Source organism: Triticum dicoccoides, chromosome 2B (assembly GCF_002162155.2).
Source record: "Triticum dicoccoides isolate Atlit2015 ecotype Zavitan chromosome 2B, WEW_v2.0, whole genome shotgun sequence".
Classification (NCBI taxonomy): Eukaryota; Viridiplantae; Streptophyta; class Magnoliopsida; order Poales; family Poaceae; genus Triticum; species Triticum dicoccoides.
Genome location: NC_041383.1, coordinates 554,319,115 through 554,327,150, shown reverse-complemented (window position 1 = coordinate 554,327,150; position 8,036 = coordinate 554,319,115).

Here is an 8,036-nt window from a genome sequence, read left to right as displayed (position 1 = left end):
CTGTCACCGCGCGAGCACCACCGCGTCGGCTCGCCGTGGCCGCTGCCGCGCCCGCCGGCCACGCCCTGTCATGGCCCACCTCCCCTCTCGCCCCCCCTCTTCCCGAACCTGCTGCGGCCAACGCGCCCGCGCGGATGCTCGCCCGCCGGCGCCCGTCCGCTCACGCCATGGCAGCCCTCGACCTGTGTGCTCCCCCTGCATCCTACAGTCATCCAGCGCCTTCGCCGCCCGTTAGCGCCTGGGCGCCCGGTAGTGCCCCCACGCCCGTGCGCCCGCTTGGCCCCTGTGGGCCAATGACAGTGGGGGCCCACGCCCCCAGGACGTTTAAAAAAAGGAATTAATAAAAATAATAATAAATAATATATAAATAAATAAATGATGGAATTAATTAATTAACTAATTAATTAACTTAATTAATTCTGATTGAATTAACTTATTAAGGTTAATTAACCTAGTGATAAATTAACCTATTTAACTACTGTTAATTTTTTAAGTAATTAATACGACAATGGGGCCCACCCCCCTAATTAATCTCGATTAATTTGATTAAACTGGTTAATTAAAAGGTGTCACTGACCAGTGGGACCCACTGGTCAGGTTGACAGCATGGCATCATGCTGATGTCATTAATTCATTTTCGAATTAATTAAATAATTAATTAAATTCCAGAAATTAATAAAATCTTTAGAAAATCATATCTTTTAATCCGTAACTCGGATTAAAATATTTTCAACATGAAAGTTGCTCAGAACGACGAGACGAATCCGGATACGCAGCCTGTTCGTCCGCCACACATCCCTAACCTATCGAACCTGCAACTTTTCACCTCCGATTCCTCTGCCCGAAAACACAAAACACCGGGAATACTTTCCCGGATGTTTTCCCCCTTCACCGGTATCACCTACTACCGTGTTAGGGCACACCGCACACCGCGTATTGTCTTGTTACGCTTTGTGATGCTTTGATTGCTCTGTTATTTATTGTGTTCCCTCTCCCTTACTTCTTTCCGATAGACCCCGAGACTGCCGGCGACCCCCAGTTCGACTACGGTGTTGGTGACTCGTCCTTCTTGCCAGAGCAACCAGGCAAGCCCCCCCTTTGATCACCAGATATCGCCTATTCTTCTCTATACTGCTTGCATTAGAGTAGTGTAGCATGTTACTGTTCGGTTACTCCTATTCTGTTGCATAGCCTGTCATTGTTGCTACAGTCATTGATACCTTACCCGCAATCCTAAATGCCTAGTATAGGATGCTAGTTTATCATCATTGGCCCTACATTCTTGTTGGTCTGCCTTGCTATACTATCTGGCCGTGATCACTCGGGAGGTGATCACGGGTATATACTATACATATATATCCTATACAGATGGTGATTAAAGTCGGGTCAACTCGTTGAGTACCCGCAGGTGGTTCTGATGTGGGGGCTAGAAGGACAGGTGGCTCCATCCCGGTAGAGGTGGGCCTGGGTTCTCGACGGCCCCCGACTGTTACTTTGTGGCGGAGCGACAGGGCAGGTTGAGACCACCTAGGAGATAGGTGGGCCTGGCCCTGGTCGGCGTTCGCGGATACTTAACACGCTTAACGAGATCTTGGTATTTGATCTGAGTCTGGCCACTGGCCTATATGCACTAACCAACTACGCGAGAACAGTTATGGGCACTCGACGTCGTGGTATCAGCCGAAGCCTTCTTGACGTCAGCGAAGGAGCGGCGCGCGCTGGATTGGACTGGAACGCCTACTCTTGTATAAGGGAGGCTAGGTCTGCTTCCGGCCGCCCTCGCAACATGCAGGTGTGCAATGGGCGATGGGCCCAGACCCCTGCGCGCATAGGATTTAGACCGGCGTGCTGACCTCTCTGTTGTGCCTAGGTGGGGCTGCGACGTGTTGATCTTCCGAGGCCGGGCATGACCTAGCAAAGTGTGTCCAGCCAAATGGGATCGAGCGTGTTGGGTTATGTGGTGCACCCCTGCAGGGAAGTTAATCTATTCGAATAGCCGTGATCTTCGGTAACAGGACGACTTGGAGTTGTACCTTGACCTTATGACAACTAGAACTGGATACTTAATAAAACACACCCTTCCAAGTTCCACAGACAACCCGGTGATCGCTTTTCCACAGGGCGACGAGGGGAGGATCGCCGGGTAGGATTATGCTATGCGATGCTACTGGAGATGCTACTTGGAGATGCTACTTGGAGGACTTAAATCTACTCTCTTCTACATGCAGCAAGGCGGAAGCTGCCAGAAGCGTAGTCTTCGATAGGACTAGCTATCCCCCTTTTATTCTGGCATTCTGCAGTTCAGTCCACTGATATGGCCTCCTTACACATATACCCATGCATATGTAGTGTAGTTCCTTGCTTGCGAGTACTTTGGATGAGTACTCACGGTTGCTTTCTCCCCCCTTTTTCCCCCTTTCCTTTCTTTCTGGTTGTCGCAACCAGATGCTAGAGTCCAGGAGCCAGACGCCACCGTCGATGACGACCCCTACTACACCGGAGGTGCCTACTACTACGTGCAGCCCGCTGATGACGACCGGGAGTAGTTTAGGAGGATCCCAGGCAGGAGGCCTGCGCCTCTTTCGATCTGTATCCCAGTTTGTGCTAGCCTTCTTAAGGCAAACTTGTTTAACTTATGTCTGTACTCAGATATTGTTGCTTCCGCTGACTCGTCTATGATCGAGCACTTGTATTCGAGCCCTCGAGGCCCCTGGCTTGTATTATGATGCTTGTATGACTTATTTATGTTTTAGAGTTGTGTTGTGATATCTTCCCGTGAGTCCCTGATCTTGATCGTACACGTTTGCGTGCATGATTAGTGTACGATTGAATCGGGGGCGTCACAGTGTGCGATGATGATCATATCAATCTTGGAACCACTTCCAACACACATCGTCACTTCATCCTCAACTAGTCTCTGTTTATTCTGTAACTCCTATTTCGAGTTACTAATCTTAGCAACTGACAAGTATCAAATACCCAGGGGTTACTATAAACACTAGTAAGGTACACATCAATAACCTGTATATCAAATATACCCTTGTTCACTTTGCCATCCTTCTTATCTACCAAATATTCAGGGAATTTCCACTTCCAGTGACCATTTCCTTTGCAGTAGAAGCACTCAGTTTTAGGCTTTGGTCCAGCTTTGGGCTTCTTCGCGGGAGTGACAACTTGCTTGCCATTCTACTTGAAGTTACCATTCTTTCCCTTTGCCCTTTTCTTGAAACTAGTGGTCTTGTCAATCATCAACACTTGATGCTCTTTCTTGATTTCTACCTTCGTTGATTTCACCATCACGAAGAGCTCGGGAATCGTTTTTGTCATCCCTTGCATACTATAGTTCATCACGAAGTTCTAGTAACCTGGTGATGGTGACTAGAGAACTCTGTCAATCACTATTTTATCTGGAAGATTAACTCCCACTTGATTCAAGTGATTGTAGTACCCAGACAATCTGAGCACATGCTCACTGCTTGAGCTATTCTCCTCTATTTTTAGCTATAGAACTTGTTAGAGACTTTATATCTCTCAACTCGGGTATTTGCTTGAAATATTAACTTCAACTCCTGGAACATCTCATATGGTCCATGCGTTCAAAACGTCTTTGAAGTCCTGATTCTAAGCCGTTAAGGATGGTGCACTAAACTATCAAGTAGTCATCATATTGAGCTAGCCAAACGTTTATAACGTCTGCATCTGCTCTTGCAATAGGTCTGTCACCTAGCGGTGCATCAAGGACATAATTCTTCTGTGCAGCAATGAGGATAAACCTCAGATCACGAACCCAGTCCGTATCATTGCTACTATCATATTTCAACTTAGTTTCCTCTAGGAACACATATAAAACATAGGGAAGCAACAATGCAAGCTATTGATCTACAACATTATTTGCAAAATACTATCAAGACTAAGTTCATGATAAACTAAAGTTCAATTAATCATATTACTTATACAAATCAACTAAACCATGTCCGATCATCACGTGAGATGGAGTAGTTTTCAATGGTGAACTTCACTATGTTGATCATATCTACTATATGATTCACACACGACCTTTCGGTCTCCAGTGTTCCAAGGCCATATCTTCATATGCTAGGCTCGTCAAGTTTAACCCGAGTATTCTGCGTGTGCAAAACTGGCTTGCACCTGTTGTAGATGAACATAGAGCTTATCACACCCGATCATCACGTGGTGTCTCGGCACGACGAACTTTGGCAACGGTGCATACTTAGGGAGAACACTTTTATCACTACAAAAAATACACTTCCGTGATGATACGTGTTTGTCACAGTAGGTCGCGTTTTTTGTCATGCATGTTCATCCATGACAATTTTATGACAGAATCAAGATAGTCATACATGTGCTGTCGTAGAAGTGTTCCATGACATTACCAAAATTATCATCACGGAAGTGTCCACTTCCATGACGATAAATCGCGCATCACAGAAGTGCTTTCGTCAAGGGTGACCAACACATGGCATCTATCGTAACGGAACGCCGTTAAGCTATCGGGTCGGGTTTTGGATCCGTTAACCCGTTAACAGCCCCGACCAATGGGGATTTTCCATGTGTAAAATCATCATTGGCTGGAGGAAACACGTGTCGGCTCATCGTTGGGATAGATGTCATCCACTCATTGGACAGAAGGCTCCTATGATACGTCGGCACATGGCATGACCCAATAGAGGCCCATTCCTGTGAAAAGTCCGGCCCGTTTGACTTGGTCAAAAGGTGGTGGGCCGGCCCATGGAAAGCCTGTTAACGGCCTGTCGCATATAGCCCATTTATAGCCCGCTAACCCAAGGCCCGTTACGCCCTATCCGAATTAGGCCCAGTAGTGTCATCTAGGCCATCCAATATGATTCCAGCCCGTTTTCACTTCTGGCCCATGTATGGCCCATGACGTCTTTCGGCCCATATGAGGCCCTTTGTAACTCTTGGCCCATTAACGGCCCGCGGTGAAACTGGCCCGTAATGAATAGTGTATCACTTTACACCCATTAATGGCCCGTGGTGAAACTGGCCCGTAATGAACAATGTATCACTTTATACCCATTAACGGCCCGTTATTCCGTTGGGACGTTTCCAGCCCATGTTATCTTTCGGCCTTCTAAGAGCCCATTTATTCTTGGGCTCATTTCCAGCATTCGTTTACTTACGGCCCGTTACTGTCATTTTTTGCTTGTGGGCCAAATTCAGCCCGTGGTTACAGTCAGCCCGTTTGTGGTCCATTAATACATTGGGCCGTTTTCATAGCGTCATCAAATATGGCCTATTAATGATGGCCCGTTATGGTCGGCCCATGAACGGACAATTCCAACTCTAGCCCATTTACAGCCATAATGTGGCCTGTTATTGGCCCATGTTTGGCCAATCGATCATACGACCCGTATAAGGCCCATTGATGATACGGCCCGTAGAAGGCCCATTGTTTCTATGGCCCGTAGAAGGCTCACTGTTTCTACGCCCCGTAGAAGGCCCACTGTTTCTATGGCCTGTAGGAGGCCCAATGTCACTACAGTAAATATTAGCCCATGGTTATGGTGGCCTAGTTTTAAAAAATAGGTTATTGCAGCCACTAGCAAACCGCGGAAAAAGAACTGCAATGACTACAAGCAAACAAATAAACAAGACAATAAGGAAATAAATAAGCAAGCAACTTACGCTAGGCTATCATGGCTATCACACATATTACATCCACTGGGCATCAAAGTTCGCCACCAGTGCAAATAAACGCGCCGACAAAAGAATATATAAAACTGAGAGCACTTCAGAAGACACTAGGCCTGGCCAGGTCGGGCCCCCCAAATAGCCGAAGAAGCTGAGTAGACCTTAGTTGTGTCAACGATAGATGCATCAACACTAGATTTATGGCATGATGGTGCGCACGGCAGTCCTCTGACATCTTCATTGCATCTTTGACTTCAAGTCGGAGCTGAGCTGAAGCAAGCCTTTCCGCTTTAAGTTGAGACTGAAGAAGTCGAACTGATTGAGGCAGCGAATGCATAGAGGTTGTCTCACACCTGCTGGTGAGTAGCTTCAACTCACTGTCTTCATCAAGACAGGACCTTGGGGTCATCTTGCTGTCCTCAAGATGGTTTGGCTCACTATCTTCCCTAAAGTTCTGCCTGGCGTAAGAGATACGACTCTGAAAGAGAAACAAGGAGACACGTAACAGGTTTCACAATTATATAAGCAAATAAATGGATCTGTTCTGCAGAAGGAACATGTTTTTACAACTACAATTTGAAACTGGTAGTTGTTGCAAACATCCAATCAGATGTAAACAACAAAGCAAACAACAGTGGAGGAAATGATGCCTATCCAAATCTACACTAGAACAAAGTTTGAAGGCTTGAGAAGGATGAACTTACATTACATGTTAACACGGGCTGGACAAAGCCCTTCTCCATGTTGATGGAAGGATAATTCAATAAATTCCCCAAAGAAAATTATTTATAAGTGTTGCCATTATTCTACATTTTGCAAAGAGTAAATATAGATCAAATAATATTGGAAGAAACAGAGGATAATGAAGCTCAGGTGCAGACTGATGATACATAATCAAATAGCAATTAATTAAGTACAACATTACAAGGCAAAAGGGAGAGAGGTACTGACAAGAGCAATGCAGAGCCCAATATTATTTCGAGATCGTATGATCCTTTGAGCAAGGAGATTCATCTGAAATTAGTTTTCATACAAGAGAGAAGGTAAGGCACAAGCAGAAATTTAGGAGTTCAAATTTTGAATTGATATCATAGACAGTACCTGACGCTGGGCTCCCAGCAGTTCTAATAGGGGTAAAGTGTGGTACAGTTGGGCCTGTGTTTTCTGTGGCTGCTGATCTATCTGATTTAATAGGTATCACTACCTTTTCCAAATACCTAGTTTGTACTCCTTGAGGATCTGCACTCACCCTCTTCCTTTTCGACATCTATTATGAAAGAACAACATTTGACTGGAAAAACATATATAGTGTGACGACACATGGAATAGGTACAGAAAATGGATAGGTATGGCATATACTCATATATGATGCTTAAACTAAGCAGATGGTGTAACAAAGTAGAAGTAATGCAAGAGGTCAGATGCAAAATATGTGCGACCAATACAACTTTGCAAAGTTAGAGCAAGCACCTTGATGGGTGAATAAGATATGCCATCCTCCACCATGCTAAGTTTTTTAGCCAGTGGTTTTTTCCGCAATATTCCTCTCGTGCACCCATTCTCATATTCATTTTGATAATGTTCAATATCTGACATGCATGAAAACATAAAAACAAGTGAGATTTTCTTTGTAATGCAGAAGTGATTCTAATCCAATACTGCCTCCTTGTAAACCCCTTTGTGCTATCTCTGCAATTCTTTTAAGAGATGCCATGCATGCTGTAATTTGTTGTGTGCATTAATATAATGTGGCCTACTAATCAAAATATGAGAGCTCCAGAAGTGATGACACTTCGCAGATGAAAACTTCAACATATAGTAAAGAAGAACAAGTCGACCTGACCTGACAGATTCAAAATATACTAAGGGAGAACAACTCGACCTGACCAGTCGACCACAAGAGAAGAGTATCATCTTAAAGAAGAGCAGAAGAGCAAGCAGATTGAAGATATTACAAGTCTTTCAATACAATGTCGGTTGGCCACCCATGATGAACCAGAGCGCACAGAGAAATACTATTCTTTCCAGTCTCTCCATATGTGGCTCACATGCATTTCGAAACTAAAGTAGGAACATTTAGCTAACCAATTAAACATCTCTCAGTTTTACTAATATCAGCAATAATATCAGATATGAATTTGTACAACTAAGCTTATTTAGCTCGATGGGTTGAGCAGTGCTATTATGACACGAACCACGTAGGCTGATTGTGGTCATCATAAAATGGGGAAACCATAAGCATGATGAGTACAATGTTGACCGTGGCAGTGGGATGGCAAATCTGAAGCTGCAAACCGCGCAAAGGGTAGTTAGCAACTGATGTTTGCTTTGAAATAACAACTAATATTTGGTATGGAAAAGAA